The sequence below is a fragment of the Simochromis diagramma genome, unplaced genomic scaffold (genome assembly GCF_900408965.1).
Source record: "Simochromis diagramma unplaced genomic scaffold, fSimDia1.1 OVJJ01000523.1, whole genome shotgun sequence".
Lineage (NCBI taxonomy): Eukaryota > Metazoa > Chordata > Actinopteri > Cichliformes > Cichlidae > Simochromis > Simochromis diagramma.
Window position 1 is genome coordinate 1 of NW_024387242.1, and position 16307 is coordinate 16307.

Here is a 16307-nt window from a genome sequence, read left to right on the forward strand (position 1 = left end):
GCGTTGTGAGAGAGGTTAACTGAACACATCCTGTTAAAATTTTTCTGATGCTATGAGGCAGTAATAAGATCTACAGATTAATAACATTATGTGAGTTATGGAAGAGCCTCAATAAATTAAGAGTAATATCATCAGTTTTCATTAACTTCCACTTAAGTCATAGTTTTCAGTAATACAGGATCAAATATAACCTAATATAAATGAGATTTATGATATAATGCTCATGTTGATGAGAAAAGAAGTCAAATATGACATTTTCACATTTCTTTTTAATTGTCTGTGTTGATTCCATCAAAATTTACTCTGCTAAACATTTAAGTAGTAACAATGGGAGATGTTGACATCAGTGGGAATCTGTTTTGGGATTTTTTTTATTTACTTTTAATGTTTAATCAGTAAAAACATAATAAAAACTATGAAATTGTAGTCGTGCTTTTTATGAGTGTGATGTGATTAGTGGTAGATCCTCTGTTTTCGTATCAGAGCCTATGAGCAGTCATTGAACCAACAGGACACATGCTTCATTCCAGCTTAAATGGGAAGATAAGATTAATAAGATAAGATAACCTTTATTAGTTCAGCATCTGAACACTTGCGTTGGAGTGGTGTTTAAAGAATGGGTGGTGTAGCTCAGGTGGCAGAGCAGGTCAGCCACTAATCAGAAGGTTGGTGGTTTCGATCCCAGGCTTCCTCCTGGCTGCATGTAAATATCCTTGGGCAAGATACTAACCCCATGTTTGCCTACTGGTGGTGGTCAGAGGGCCGGGTGGCGCCAGTGTCCGGCAGCCCTCGCCTCTGTCAGTGCGCCCCAGGGCAGCTGTGGCCACTATGTGGCTTGCTATCATGAATGACTGAATGTAGTTGTAAAGCACTTTGGGGTCCTTAAGGACTATACAAATGCTGGCCATTTACATTTATTTACAAAGAAGGGGCGTACACAGCTGGCGTTTGAAACACATATTTCGGTTGGTGAGCTCGCCGTTGTGCTATGAGGTGTAGATCTGTACTCACAAAGAAAGATGTTTTAGTTGCGGTTTCCATGGTGTGCCCCTGTGTCTCAGCAACTCTCAGTGCTCTGCCTAGGTGTCCTCATAAATCTCTCCGCAATGGCATTCGCCTGAGCCCAACAAGGTGTTGATTTTGTGATGCTAGGTAGTCTGCAAACTGTGAGAAAGCCTCACTGTTAAAAGGAGGACCATTATCAGTTTTTACTGTCCTTGGGATTCCAAACATGGAGAACACTTCGTCAATGCTGGGAGAACAGAAGATGCTGATGTTGAGCGTACACTTTCAACGACTGGGATAGCGAGAATACTCGTCTGTGATGACGAGCAGATATTCCCCCGTAGGGAAGCCGTCCATTAAAAAGTCTGCACTGACACTGTGCCAGGGTGTTTCGGGTCATGGTGACATCTGCAGAGGGTCGGTGTGCGTGACAGGTGTGCTAGCTTGGCACGGCATACAGTTTTTGAACTGCAGATTCTGCTTTCCGACTTTGATTACGTTGATTAAGCATCATGAGGGTGGGGGGTGGGTGGTTCCCTATTTTTATTTATTTTTTGCTGGGAGTTTTAGAGCCGTATTAGTTAGGTTGCTTACTCTTTAAAAATACCAGAATAGGGAGGATGGAGCAGGTTTAAGTTTATTCGATTGATCAGTTTTGCTGAACTATGAAATATTTTGGATGTAGTGTATTTTTTGCATACAGGTATAACAGAATAGCTTCAGTGTTTTGTTTTGTTTTTGTAACTTGAGTATGAACTTATACAAAAAGCAGCAAGATATTTAAAAAACAGTTTTATTGATTAAATAACACACTATATCGGTATCGGCAGCGATCCAAATGTATGATATCGGTATCAGACATAAAAAATGGTGTCGTGCCATCTTTAGTTTTAATGTTCCTTTTCTTTCTCTTCACCTCAGAGGGAACGTTCCTGTTGCCTTCAAGCCGTTATGACTGAAAACCTGCACAGACTTAGTAAAACTGTAAAACTTGTAATGTGTAGAGTAAATCATTTAGAAGTGCCACCTTTTCAGTGATTCTTTTATTTACAGACTATTTTTTAAGTAGCATTCTGCACGGCGGTGCAGTGGTTAGCACCGTTCCCTCACAGCAAGAAGATCCTAAGTTCAATTCCACCATCAGGCCGGAGCCTTTCTGTGTTTGCATGTTCTTCCCATGTTTACGTTGGTTTAAAGCTTCAGACTCACACGTGCAGCCATCACCTCAGAGATAAACAGCAGCACTGAGTTTGCTCAGTGTTAAATAATGATCACATTGAAATGTTTATCTAACGCTTTGTGCACTAAATCAGCAGATTGATGATTTTCTGCTTTAATCTCGTCTTATTTGTTACAGCTGCTGCATTTTAATTTCATCTTCCCCACAGATTTTAAATTATTTTATCATCATCATCTACTGACGTCTGATTGGAGCAGGCAGCAGTTACAGGGATCATTTCTGCAGGAGAAGAAGAGTCATGTGACATGTGACCATCAGGTCAGAGTCTGCCTTCATCCTCACACCTGCTGTGCTGCTGACACTGACAGCAGACGCTCCTCCCTGTGAGTCTGAGAAGATGAAACTTTGAGGTTGTTCTTCAGAGCTCCTGATGTTCAGTCTGTTTAATCAGCACTTTGTTCCTCTAACGGGAACTCAGGGTCCCTCCTCTTCCTCCTGTAGATGCAGCAGCTTCACTTCCTGTCTTCACTGAGCTCTGGGATCACAGATTTATGGTTAAAGTAACAGGAAGTTAACGTGCCGTGGTCACAGAAGATATAAACACTTCACTCTGAGACTCCAGATCATGTGATCTGATCCTAATGCTGGAGAAAAATGCCCACAGCACTGACCCACACCAACATCTGGGCTTCATGTTAAGCAGCTGTTACTTCTCAGTAATGAGACGAAATGTGTTATTCAATCAGTCATGAAATGTACAACAAAAATGGCAGAAATCAGAAATGCAGAGGCTAAAGGCTCCTCCTGTGGCTTCTATGTGATAAACTGTCTTCTCAGACAAAGCTGGAGAAACTTATTACAAACATGTGCAGCTAAGACGGCTGCACAAGGCCACATAACTTAAAGTCTGTTAACGACCGTCTCCATAGACCTCATTCTCCCCCATCAGTAAACACAGTGATATTCCAACCTGTTTATCAGAGGGTGGCAGCAAAAGTAAAATTTATAAATATTTGTTGTATAATTTTTCTATTAATATCATAAAAACATCCACTCGTCATCTAAAGACAGTAAGGAGACTCTTATTTAATCATCCTTTTGTTTTCACTTTCTAGCAGTAAACATGAGGGGAGGAGTTTATGTTTATGGAAAAGTACCTTCAGTCTTCTCTTCAAAGTCCTTCAGCAGAGAAACATTCTTGTTTCCTCTGATGTGAGTTTCAGAATGATACTGGCTTCCCATCTTCCTAAAAACGATCCGTCTTTCCTGCTGTGAGCTTGACAAACTCCAAGTCCAGCTTACACAGAGGAGAAAAAAGTATTAAGGTTTAAAATAAAGCATAAAATCCATGAAATGAGAAGTAAAGATGATTTGATTTTACATTCTGTCCACTCGGTAGCTGCGTGGCTACAATCACACCTGACAGCATCACCTGGAAAGAAGGCTAAAACATTTCTGTTACCCACTTCCACATCAACGTTGCCCACACAGTGAAACATTTCCATTTATTTGGAGTATTTACATACAAGTGCATGATTCCCTCATTTTAACTCTGATTGGGGTCCAATCAGACCCTGAGAAACATATTAGGCTTTTAGCTGATGTTCAACTTTCCAAGAGCCTTTTTTCTTATTTTGTCTGTTTGCTGTTTGTTCTGTGTGTTCACGTGTCTGCGGTCAGACTGTTTAAACGGGCCTATCAGAGCCTGTTGCCGGGCAGATTATTCATCCTGGCGCTGCAGCTGTGGAACAGCCACAGCCAAAGATGTTTGGTGTGACAGGCGCACCTGCAGACACACAACTATGCAGTGAGTGACCCCCGTGCAGCAACACTTTGGTGCAGTATGAGTTGTGTTAGTTTCACACACACTGCACACACAAATATAATGACTCACACTTCTTGTTCATATATCTCACTCATTCATTTGGACTTTGGTGAAATCCATTAGTTCTACTTGGAGCACATTTAGTGAGCTTTTGTACAACACAGTTAAATTCTGTCTTTGTCACATTTGGTCCCTGCAGGAGTTTGAGGCTCAGACCTGAACAGTTCACCTCCTACCTGACGCACAGCATGGGCTTCAGCTCACACACACCTGTACAGGTACACAGCACACAGCCACAGTGAGGAGACAGATTTGTTCTGCTCCAGCAGGAGATTTATGTCGTAGCACCTCCACAGAAATATACACGTCGGGTCCACGCTGCCCACGGCTGCTGTGATTGGCCCGTTCAGCAGCGTTGAGTCCTTCAGTGCATTTCCAGCTACGTTTGCACTTTTTGAATTTATCAGTGAATAACAATCATTGTTTCAATATAAGAAATAATAATGACAGCATCAATATAAAGACTCACACATGTCAGCACATTGTTGGAGGGAACTAGTGATGAAAGTGTGATTGTGTTTGTGCTGCTCACACTTTACTGGAACACACTCAGCTGTGAGCTGTGCTCAGATTTAGTGTCAGCAACAGTGATGTTGCTGGTTTGTTCACATGTGTTATTTCTGCAGATGATCCAAATTGATTTTGTGTGCAATCTACATCAAACATTAAATTCACTCAGGAAATAAATATCTGATCAATATCAGTTCAAGGAGCACAAACCAAACCCTGTGGTTCAGAACAATCAATTACTCACAGTGACACAGAGTGGGAAATCCACAGTGCTAAAAAGCTTCACCAAGCTTCTCACATGTTTACTCCATGTTTCTATCTAATGGAAGGCCCAACACATCCGTCCCATCTACCAGGTTTCATTTGTATTATAGTTCTTCTGGGTTCAGAGCAGCACAAGAAGGGCCCTGGACTCACTGGAGCTTTTTCATTTCATTTCCTGTTTTAATTTTTCTGACAAACTGTGGAAAATATGTTTATTCAATCTCTGTCTATAATTTCATCATTAAAACTTAACCTGGCAAAAATCTCAGGTTCACATAAATCTGAGCCACAACACTTATGATCCCTGCACAAGCTTATTTCTAACCCTCCAAAAGCAGTGTTCAAATCCCTGAAAGCAGATCTGTGGGATGAAGTACAGCCAGCCAATCACAGGACAGGAAGTGATCAGCTGACACAGTGATTTGAAGCTGTCAGGGTGAGGCTGCTTCATGCAGGTGTGAAACTATGAGGAAGCTGAACGCCTCCTCTTTCCTCAGCAGTGATCTGTGGCAGTCTGCCATCATGGCTGCACACACTAATGCTGTGTCCGAATTCAGGGGAAGGATGCTCCAAAGGACACTACCTACATCACGTCCTGGCAAAAATCTCAGGTTCACATAGATCTGAGCTGCACCCCTTATGATCCCTGCACAAGCTTCTTTCTAATCCTTCGAAAGGACACTACCTACGGGTAGATAGCGTCCTTAGTAGTAGTGTCCTTCAACGGACAGGTTGTCAGGAAGTGAGCGGCTGTGGACAGCCTTTTTTTTAAAATAGAAACTTTATTGAACAAACAGTGAGTATACAACATAACAGGTGGGCTGTGGATAGCTTTCTAGCCTTCGTTCAAGTCTGTCCTTACTTCCTCTACTTTGTTTTTCTAGTTGCTAACGCCATAGCACGAAAACTTTAAAATGGACCCAGAAATGTCGCTCCGTTTTCTTGTACAGTTTTAATTCTTGATGAGCTAGAAAAACCTTATCGTCGTTGCCCGCATGTTTTGTACCTTAGGCTCATCAGAGACAATCATATCCAGGTAAAATAATTTCCTTTGATCTACACGCATTTAGGAGTTACAGTGGACCCCGTTTCACGAAAAATTCAAGTTACGAAGGCACTGAACGGCAATATTTCTGCCCGTGTTACGGCAACATGCCCTAGTAATGAAATCCGCTGTCTCTCATTGGCTGAGCCTACAATGCCCACAATGCCTTCCGAATCATGTGACAACCCCTTGGTTTCCGTACTTGCGCTTTGCTGTTCCACTTGAACGACGTATTGTTGTTCTAGTTAGCAATTAGCCTATAGCCTATCGTTTAGCATCAGCTCACTCAAAACGCGCAATGGGTGCTTCGACTTGTGAAAATTTTCGACTTATGAAAGACCCTCAGGAACGGATTAATTTCGTAAGTCGGGGTTCCACTGTACCTAGCTAATCACATGGATAATTGAATTCCAGATTAACTGGCGTTGGTCGAACAGATGTGAGGTAGACTTGCTTTTCAGGAGCCGCTACGACAAAACAGGAAATAAACACCAAATATTCCATGTGTGATATTTGTGAGGTTTCCTCAAACACACTCCATCAGTCTTGTGGCTCTTGAACAACAAAATGTTCAAAAACGTTGCGAGTTTACCTGGTGATATTCATGCAGGAAGCGATCGCGAAAAAAGCAAACAATTAGCACCACGCCGACGCTGTTCACAGGACAGCAAGAGTAAACGATCGGGAGAATCTTGTCTTCGTTATCGTTCCCCTCGCACGTTTTATTTCTCCGATTTCAGCGTTTTTGCTGCACAACTAAAGCGAGCAGTTTACTTTGTGTGCACTCAAATGGAGTCGAGTCAACTAGCGCCACCTGTGGCCATAGACTACAGGCAGATTAACTCTTGAAACACATCTGCACCACGTTTGAATTTGTTTCATGCACATTATATTTGGAACTTTCTATTTTTTCTGTTATGTCTTGCAAATAAAACTTTAAAGTAAATGAAATTGTATTATATATTTCTTTCTGGCCTACATCAGTAAGAAATGCCAAATTATATACACAAAGTTATAGAAATCCCCACTCATTCATGATGATTTCAGGATTTCTTCCCATGACAAAGAAATACGTCTGGAACAAATATATATATATATATTTTATTATTTTTATATAGAGAATGCAATGTGCTCATAAATCAGTTGGCGCTCCATGCTTTGAGGGTCAGAAACGTTGTTCAGGGCTATGACTGATAGAGAATTGATGCAGGAGCACAGAGGGTCTCTTTGCTACATGCTGACATCACACCAGATAACAGTTAGAAGGATATTTCTGGGCCAAAGGGAGTCCAAACAGAATCTCCCGAACTAGATAAATAGAATCAGGATCAGGATCATATTAAATAATCAGGGCTAGGCAGGGAGTTGTTTTTGTCTCTGTCGTTCCAGGAAAGGAGCAGGTAACGAGGGACGTGAGCGTAAGAAGGAGGCTCGAAGGGAGACAACAGGACGGCCACATCGGTTCCAGAAGATGATAATAATCCTAAAAATGTGTTATTGTTGGGGTATAAAACTGTACATGTAAAACTGTATGATTCAGAGTCATCCTGAACACAGACTGCTGCACTCGGTTTGGGCTCACGGGGGTTAGTGACCTTGTTATCTGAAACTGTAGCTGTTCTTAATGTGAGCATGCTCCAGTGGAGCAGCTACACCAGTACAACAGGTCAGCTTTGAAACTGAAGAACGATGACAGAGACAGAGACAGTCCCCAAATCCTCAGGTGTACTTCACCTCAGCCATCACAGGCATGCAGGCCCACACACTGTGATTGGATGGTTGGGACACATGCAGACTCTGATTGGCTGTTCTCTTCTTTGAGCTGAAAAAGAAGTCTCATAGTAAAAACAAAACAAAACAGGAGTAACAGAAAGAAATGGGGAAAATATTTTGACAACTTTTATTTTTCATTTGTTTCATCACTTATACAAAAATCTTTCTTACAGAGAGGAGACATTTAAAACATCATAAATCTGATATATATCGCACACACACTCATGCCTTGTTTAGGACGACAAAGCATCATATGCACAGAGTGTTTTTAACACAACAACAATCCAGCTTTATTATCTGTCACATACAGGATCACACAGAGTACAGCATGCAGTGAAATGTTTTGTGTCCGTGTTGTGGACAGGCTGCAGACGTAGCCGAGCCATTCCAGGGCCTTTTGGTTTTAGCATGAAGGGTCTAGCCAGGACCCTTACTAGATACTGGATGGGAATCGAACTTGTGACTCCCGCTCCAAGGATGTGTAGTCTTACCACTACACATCTTTTTTGTTTTTTAAACAAACATTCTGTTTGTGTGTTTTCACAAACAGGAGACATTAAGATGTTTATGGTTTTCAGAAAATCAGCTGCAGCTATCCAGATAAAAACGGACACATGAAGATGAGGTCACTGTGAAAACACACAAACATAAAAGAGAATCATGTGCACACCTTTGATGGAGATTGATCAAAAAGTGAGCAGCCTGTTGTGCAGCATCAGCGTGTTTCCATGAATGAACCACATTCTGTGGATGTTGGCTGCGCTGGACATCAGGAAACCAGAAACAGGAACCTTATAAATGCTATTTGGGCTCCCATGAAGCTTCCAGAGAAACCTCTAAACCTTCACTTTAAAATGCTCCGCTGCATCTGAAACGTCCCCCATCACACAGGCTCCACCCACCTGGCAGCAGGATAAAGAGAGTCACTCCTTGTAGCTGTCAGTCCGTTAGCTTTAGCTCAGGAAACGTTTGTGTCTCAGTTTCTCGGTGTTGTGAGTTTTGCAGAGGAGACGGTGGTGAAACAAAAGCTGAAGAATGAAGTTTGTTAACAGGAAGGGAAGAAGAGAGAGGAGGGTCCAGTGATACAGGAAGGTGGAGGTTAAAAAAATCTCAAAAATGTAAAAGAATTCAGACAAACAGAACCTGAGCGCTGATTAAATCCATGGTTTGGGGTTAAACGGTGTTTCTGCTGAGACAGACGCAGACAGAGGGGTGATGGGAGCCGTGTCTCTCAGTCAGCCATGAAAGTCAGTTATCAGACTGACCCCCAGTGATCAGGACGTCTTCTTTAGTATGACAGCCTGAAAAACAAGGCAACAGAAAACAGTGATTAGCACTGACCACGTGTTTGTGCAGCAGTGTGCTTGACAGCAAGGAGCCGTGACCGTCACACAAACTGTGCTATCAGCTGAAGGTTCACAGTGTGAGATGTTCAAATATGAGCTCAGGTGAAACATACTGAAGATAAACCTGCGTGCAACATCAAACTGATGCTCCCATCAGATCCCCTCCAGATCTCTCTGTGACCCCCACTCCCACATGTTTCCACTGTGTCCTTCTGAAACAGACCTCGATGGTCATGTGACCACAGAAGTATTCAGGGAGTCGGCATTTCTCAGACTCAACATCAGCGAACAAACAAAGAAAAGAAGTTTTGGTTTAATCGCTGAATCTTATCACAGAGTCTCGGCTCCTCTTATCTCTCTGGGCTGGTGAGGGCGCACCAAACATCAGCTTCCAAAGAATTCACTGCCTCCTAAAAACTGTTTCAAAAAAGAGAAGAAATCAGGGACAAAGCTGAGGTCAAAGGTCAGAGATAAGGAAATAAGCGAAGATGCAGTGAGCTGGAAAACTTGTGAGCAGCACCGACGTTATTGGACTTCCTGCTCCATAAATCTGTTTGGTCCTCGTTTCCAAAAGAAAACAGCTTATTAAATAAAACCTCATGAAATCAAATCACTTCTATTCAATGTTTGTTATTTTTTAAGTATTTCTTTATATTCATGAAGGAAACCTTCAGTGATGTCCACCAGTAAAATGCTTTTATGTGTATTTAGCTGTGAGTGCAGACAGACCTGCAGGCTCGTGTTTGTGGACATGGTACTCTGCTGATTCTGAAATGTTGTTGCACTGCTCGCCTTAGGCTTAGGCCCCGCCCTGCTGGGTACAGAGCAGCCAGAGCTAATATAACATAATAATGGTGAGAATAGTCTCTGGGTCAGGACGTCCCAACAACATATCCTGAACTACACTGTGGATCTAATGGAGGCCATGGAGGGAGATGCTTTTCTTTCCTGTCTCTCACAGAAGAAGGAGCAGAAACCAGGCGAGGTCAGACTGAACGGGGAGGAGTCACAGCAGACTGTGTGGTTCTGGGAGAAGACGGCCATAATGATCTTTGTTACTGTCACATGAGCTGTACGGCCCAATGAGGGCCATCCTTGGTGTGAGGCAGACTGTTGTGTCACACTGCGCTCCAGTGCTGTGAACTTTTCAACTGCTGCAGCAAATTCAATCTTTTTAAAGGACAGAAATTTCTCCTGAATTCCTTCTGGAAAAATTGGATTTGACATTGTCCAGCTTAAGCATGGCGCTCTGAAGGAATCTGCACTTAATGCCACCATACTGTATCTCAGCCACTGCCTGTGATTATCTCACAGTCACGCTTTGATCTGCAGACACGATTCATCGTACTACAAATAACCACGGCGAATAGTTCCTCACAGGCTGAAGCGATGCTGGATTTGAAGTCCCTCTGTCCTCTCACAGTCAGTCAGGCTCTGTGGGAGCTGCTGACAGCTTCCTCTGCAGCATCAGGCTAACAGTCAGCTGCTGCCTGAGCCTGCAGACCGGTCAACACTTCAACGCTCAGAAGTCGGTGGATATGTTCCCAACAGTCAGGTCTATCCATGCCTGCTCTCACGCAGGGAACTCCAGGCTTTGTGTGAAAGACGGAGGCAGTGTTTCCTTAGCGTTGCAGTAACTGCACCTCTAAATAAACAAGCCCACTCTGCTGAGAGATGGATGGGTTTCTGGTCTCCAACACAACAATGTTCATGCTGTAGCCACACGTTACTGCTGCGTCAGCGTCCCCTCGCTTCCCTCTCGCCAGTTTCTAAACACCAGGCTGGAGGCTTTAAGATGGGACTGTGTGAGTGACTGGAGGCTTCATCCATCTGCTACATACAGCCTGTGCTCCTTGTTTCCATCTCAGATGTGCTCTTACTCCAGTCCATCTACAACCACCGTGCACTATAGTGAACTCTGCTGCAGGGTCATGTGTGCTGATCTGGAAACCGTCTGTTCCTCTTTCCTCATTTTGACTCTGATTGAATATCACAGCATCTTTACACATCTGTGCTCCAGATGTTTCTACATTTTTATTCATATGAAATATTTGGGAAGCATTTTTATTCCTAAGAAGCAAATTAAAAGCCTGTTATTCACCTCAACACACAGCCTGTGTGTGTCTGTGTGTGTCTGTGTGTAGATCTGCAGTCATTGTTGTGCAGTGAGCTCATGTTCAATGAAAGGTGCATTTAGCTTTAGGGTCATAGTTCACTCCCAGTGTGACAAACGTTTTGAAGCTTGTGACATGAACGTGCATCAAACTAGACTATGTGGAAATAAACCGAACGCCAGCAGGTCAATGATAAAGTTAAGCCCACTTTAGTAATTAGTTCCCAAAACACAGAAGAACATCAGTAACATTAATAACTAACGCCTAACATTAAGCGCTCACACCTCCAGGTGGTTCAAGGGGACAGTTGGGGGGAAACTGGCCCCAGCAGGGCGCAGCAGCAGCACTCGTGGTTGTGAGATCAGGAAATCCAAAGCGTCCAATCAGGTCCCCACAGTTCATTCCTGGTTCTTTGCCTTTACCTGCTCTCACAAACTAAACACTGTGTTTATATAAGCTGTCCTGTCTGACAGCTTTTCACATCTGAATTATGATCTGAATGTTCTGTTGGAACAAACATGTTTGTCTTTGCAAGACCAGAAACTCTCTGCAGGCTCCTGTTGGTGCTGTTTATCTCTTTATTTATTCATTTCTATTATTATTATTTACATTATTACTCACAGCACATGTGCAATATAACACTGAGAGCTGACAGGCTGGAAACAGGAAACTCTTTGTGACACTGTGATAAATGAAGCCACAGCTTCAATGAAATGTTGCTCTTATTTCACACTTTGTTTGGAATCATCTGGATTACAGACGTTTTTAGATCAATCTAAACTCTGTGTTTTACTTGGACATCACATCAACATTTATGTTGTTCATTGAAACAACAGAAATATTTGAACATGTGAAACTTCAACAACATGAAGAAAAAACGTTTGTCTGTCAGATTTGACTCTTTCTAAAAGTTCATTGTTCAGCTGTTAAATTAAAGTGTGATCATCAAAAACATGGTTCAGCTTTCAGTGAGTCACATTCAGTGTGAGCAGCCAAACATGATGGCAGACTGCCACAGATCACTGCTGAGGAAAGAGGAGGCGTTCAGCTTCCTCATAGTTTCACACCTGCATGAAGCAGCCTCACCCTGACAGCTTCAAATCACCGTGTCAGCTGATCACTTCCTGTCCTGTGATTGGCTGGCTGGACTTCATCCTGCTTGCAGGGATTTGAACACTGTGGACGTCCAGTTCAGTGAAGAGTTAAATCCATGGAGCAAAGATCAGCAGAGGGTTAGAGATGAGTTTGTGCAGGGATCATAAGGGCTCAGAATCATGTGGAGTTTTCATGATGAACATATAGACGGAGATTAAAGAAACACATTTTCACTGTTTGTCAGAAAGATTCAAAAAGGATCATAAATGAAAAAGCTCCAGTGAGTCCAGGGCCCTTCTTGTGCTGCTCTGAACCCAGAAGAACGATAATACAAATGAAACCTGGTAGATGGAACGACGTGTTGGGCCTTCCATCAGATAGAAACATGGAGCAAACATGTGGCCGGTCCATCGGCCCAAAAGGCCCGTATGCTAGATTAGCAGTCCAGCCCTGACACAGAGAGTGTAAAGATAATAGTCAGGACCACAGGCCAGTTCAGACCCTTTTTAATGTTCAAGAATCCCCAGATTTTATCAGAGCAGCCCTAAAAACAACCATGTTAATAGCAGTAATAATAGCATATTTCAGTGTTTCTTTCTGGAATTATCTTCAAATGTTATATTTTCTTACCTTGTCTCTTGACGACAGCACAGACAGACTCGAAACACCAGCTTCAGATGTCATCAGTCCATTCAATGGGCGTTATTAGCAGTAACCAGTTCATAGATGTGGGCCAGTAGGACCTGCTACACCTGCTAGTTTGTTCACAAGGTTGTTCTCATCCATCCAGGTGGAGGATCACTAACAGGAGGATGGGAAGACTCCAGAATCCACTCTCACTGGATTGTGGTGGAGTGTTTACAGGTAAGACCATTTAAATGGACAGCATTTATAGAGTTTATCATCCTCGTACTGACCCAGGGTCAGTGTAAAATACAATCCTAGCTGTGTGAACAAAGTTCTGGCTCCTTTAATCCTGCATGACAAACCTCAGGATGCCGGTCAGCTAGAGACTTTGAAGTTTCGTAGCATTGGGCCTGATGATGGTGTGCAGAGCCTCTACTTACCTTCTACACTGTGTTTTTGTTACTAATTTATTCATAAGTTTTGCACTGTTTGCTGTTGTTTATCAGTCGGGTGTAGACAGATTTCAGAGGAGCAAAGAGGAGCACTGCTGCTTCATCCTTAACACTTTAAAGCAGAACTGGATGGAAATCAAAGGTCCTTAAAAGCTTTTTCTGCTCCCCGACCCTCAAAGCCAAACTTCACCCATGAGAGCTGTTAAGTCTAATTGTTGAATGTTGCCATTGTGTTTCTTAAATTTGTACAGTCTTAGTTTAAGCAGTAGGATCAAAGCTATTCCTTTGATCCTGACCACCTCTCCAACCACTCTGTACTGGGGGAGGTTTTATTGTAGATACATCCTATCTGAAAGATCTGTTTCTTTTGATGTAAGCTTCCTGCGTTTACGACCCTTTGGTCAGCAGGAGGTCACACACACACACACACTCTTACAGGAGTTCGCACATATACATTTACATACAGTGCCTTGTCTTTGTAACCAAAGGGGGGTTGCAAGGGGAGGTGTTTTGTAAACTATTGTTTGAAGTTTGTCAATAAAAGGCAGCGAGAGGAGGCCACCATCGGGGTCATTGTCGTGTGCTGGACATAGATGAGAGGCCTCCCTTGCGCAAGTAATGGATCGATCGACTGTCTTGTTTTCTTCATGATGAATAAGTCTCTAGAATTAGCGGGGTTTGTGGAAACACAGAACCAACAGTTATTTGGTCCTTCGGAGCCGGAGCCTAACACATTGCATCCACCGAGGAGAGGGAGAGGACGCCACCGCAACGTCTGGGATGATTGACGTAAAGCCCTGGTGTTTTTGGCTTGCCACCAGGCCGGGAAGTTTGCGCCTGACCTCCCCTCGGGATGGATGACGATTGACGGGATCCAGAGACTCTTCCCATGAACGTAAACAAACAGTGAGTACAGAAGGCCTTAGAGAGCGGCTACGTGACCCTGCGTTGACCGCAGGTACGGGAGCGCGCTAGCCACGTGAGAGAGACGCAGGCTTCTCCGCCATTTGGGGCGTGGAGATAACCTAGGTTCGGCGTCTCCGCCGTGAAGGAGTCCGGAATCTCCGCCCTTTGGGGCGTTGGAGAGTGTCCGAAGGTTGAATTCTCCGCCATATGGGGCGTTTGAGAGTTTTCAACAGAGAGCGCTAGCTGTGCGTGCAGATTGTTGTCTTGTAATGGAGAATAAAATGTGTAAGTCTGCCTTAGAAGGGAATGTAAAATTTATGGAGAAATTTTTACCAGGCAGCACGCAGTATGTAGGTTGTTGGCGTAAGAAATATGGATTTGAAGGGACATTAGTGGAAGTTCAGTGTAAAATGCTGGTAGAAAGAATAGCTGTAAGTGTAGCAGGTAAAACAGGAAAAGCGAAGCAGAGGAAGGAATTGCAGTTGCTAAGTTGTGGCTGGAGCAGGCTCAGAAGAGGAGAGAAGCAAGAATGTTAGCAGAAAGTAGAGCCAGAGAAGAGCGTGAGAGAGGCAGAGGTGGAGGAGAGACTAAAGGCTGAGTATGGAGAGACATTAGGAGCAGCGTTGAGTCCAAGACAGACTAGGCAGGTGTAACAGTGTTTATGTGGTATTATTCCACTTGCCACAAATATCAGTGTAATGGGGAAACAGCGCCCCCCCTCTCGGTGTGGCTGGTTAGGTGAGGCTGGCTGCAGTAATCGCTGCCAGTCTGCCGTAGCCATACGAGAGGTGAGTTGTATTGTTCCGCACACAATATAGCTAAGTAGTACAGACACATAAAACATGTTTGATTAGCTGACGAGCACCGAGTGTAATAAGTGCTTAGTGGACACATGTCCAACACCAGTTTTATGTACTTTTCATTTGTTTATTAATGTGTGAAACTGTATGCTAAAGCGGAATGCTAATGAGATGTTCTGCCGTAGTGTGCTGTGCAGAGTGGTGTGCGGCGAGCCATTTGCACTGATACAACACCGTTGTTTCCATTCAGGAAATAAAGTGGCAACGATCGATCAGAGACTCCTTGTCTTTTTAAAAACACTACACAACGCAGAGTCGAGGAGTCTGTTTGGGCCGAACTGTTGCAGTGGGATGAAGCAGAAACCGGTTACACTGGTGCCGTGACCCCAGCTCCTGCTATCCTGCGACCGCAACGGGGGCCGTCTACTTCCTGGAAGGTGGAAAAGTCGCGGGAGACTGGCTTTTCTTAGTCCTGCCATTTTCTGCGTTCTTTAGAGACATCGGGCGGGGCTCTGTGCTTTCTTTTTTTTTGGAGAGTTAAAAAAAAAAAAAAAAGAAAGAAATAAAAAGAGGGAGGGACACATTGCTGAGCCATGGCAGATTTTCCCAGTTTTGGCAGGGGAAGGGGGGCAGTTGGTTTTACCCCGCTGCAATCATATGGCAGAGGCAGATCAAGGTTGCTGACAGCCCCAGTTTCCTCCACACCTAAGCCTGTCCTTGCTGAGTTAAATGAAAACCCTATTGTTGGGAACTGTGATGATCTACAAAATACTAGATCAGAAACCAGTCCCACAAAAGAGAACCTTTATGCAGAGATTGCAACGCAAATTGGGTTTTCTATTGGGGAAAGCATTGCCTCTTGTCTTGAATCTCGGTTGGGCTCTGGAGTGGGAAACAGTGTTGTTGCGTCTGCCAATAATGTGTTATCTGAACCCTCACTATTGAATGTGATTGTAAAGTCTGATGTTAAAGAACCTGTGTGTTTTAGAGGGGATGGCTGTGATACATGCAGTGTTCAGGAATGGGAGGAAATGATGATGACTTTTTTTAAGAGAAGAGGGGTACCAGTTGCTGAACAAGCTGATGATGTGCTAAGTAAACTGCTGGGGAGGGCACGAGAAATAGTCAAGGTGAGCATACGTAGTAAGCCATCGGTGTGTCTTGAGAGGGGCCCAGAGCCCATTTTTGAGATCTTAAAGCAGCACTTCAGTGACACTGCCTGTTCAAGCATGCCTTTAGCTGATTTTTATGCAACACTACCCAACTCAGGTGAAACACCGTTTGATTACTGGCTCAGGTTGAACA

General features: G+C 43.5%; 2 long non-coding RNA genes across 2 annotated transcripts; one reads left to right on the plus strand and one right to left on the minus strand.

Annotated features, from left to right (window-relative positions):
* Positions 1-2670: 2670 nt before the first annotated feature.
* LOC120747034 lies at positions 2671-6809 on the minus strand. Its single transcript, XR_005699031.1, has 3 exons — positions 6482-6809; positions 3343-3482; positions 2671-2720 (listed from the first exon to the last, which is right to left on the minus strand). It is a non-coding gene; the product is annotated as an uncharacterized LOC120747034 (long non-coding RNA).
* Positions 6810-14841: 8032 nt separating this feature from the next.
* On the plus strand, positions 14842-15274 carry LOC120747033. Its single transcript, XR_005699030.1, has 2 exons — positions 14842-14990; positions 15188-15274. It is a non-coding gene; the product is annotated as an uncharacterized LOC120747033 (long non-coding RNA).
* Positions 15275-16307: the final 1033 nt, after the last annotated feature.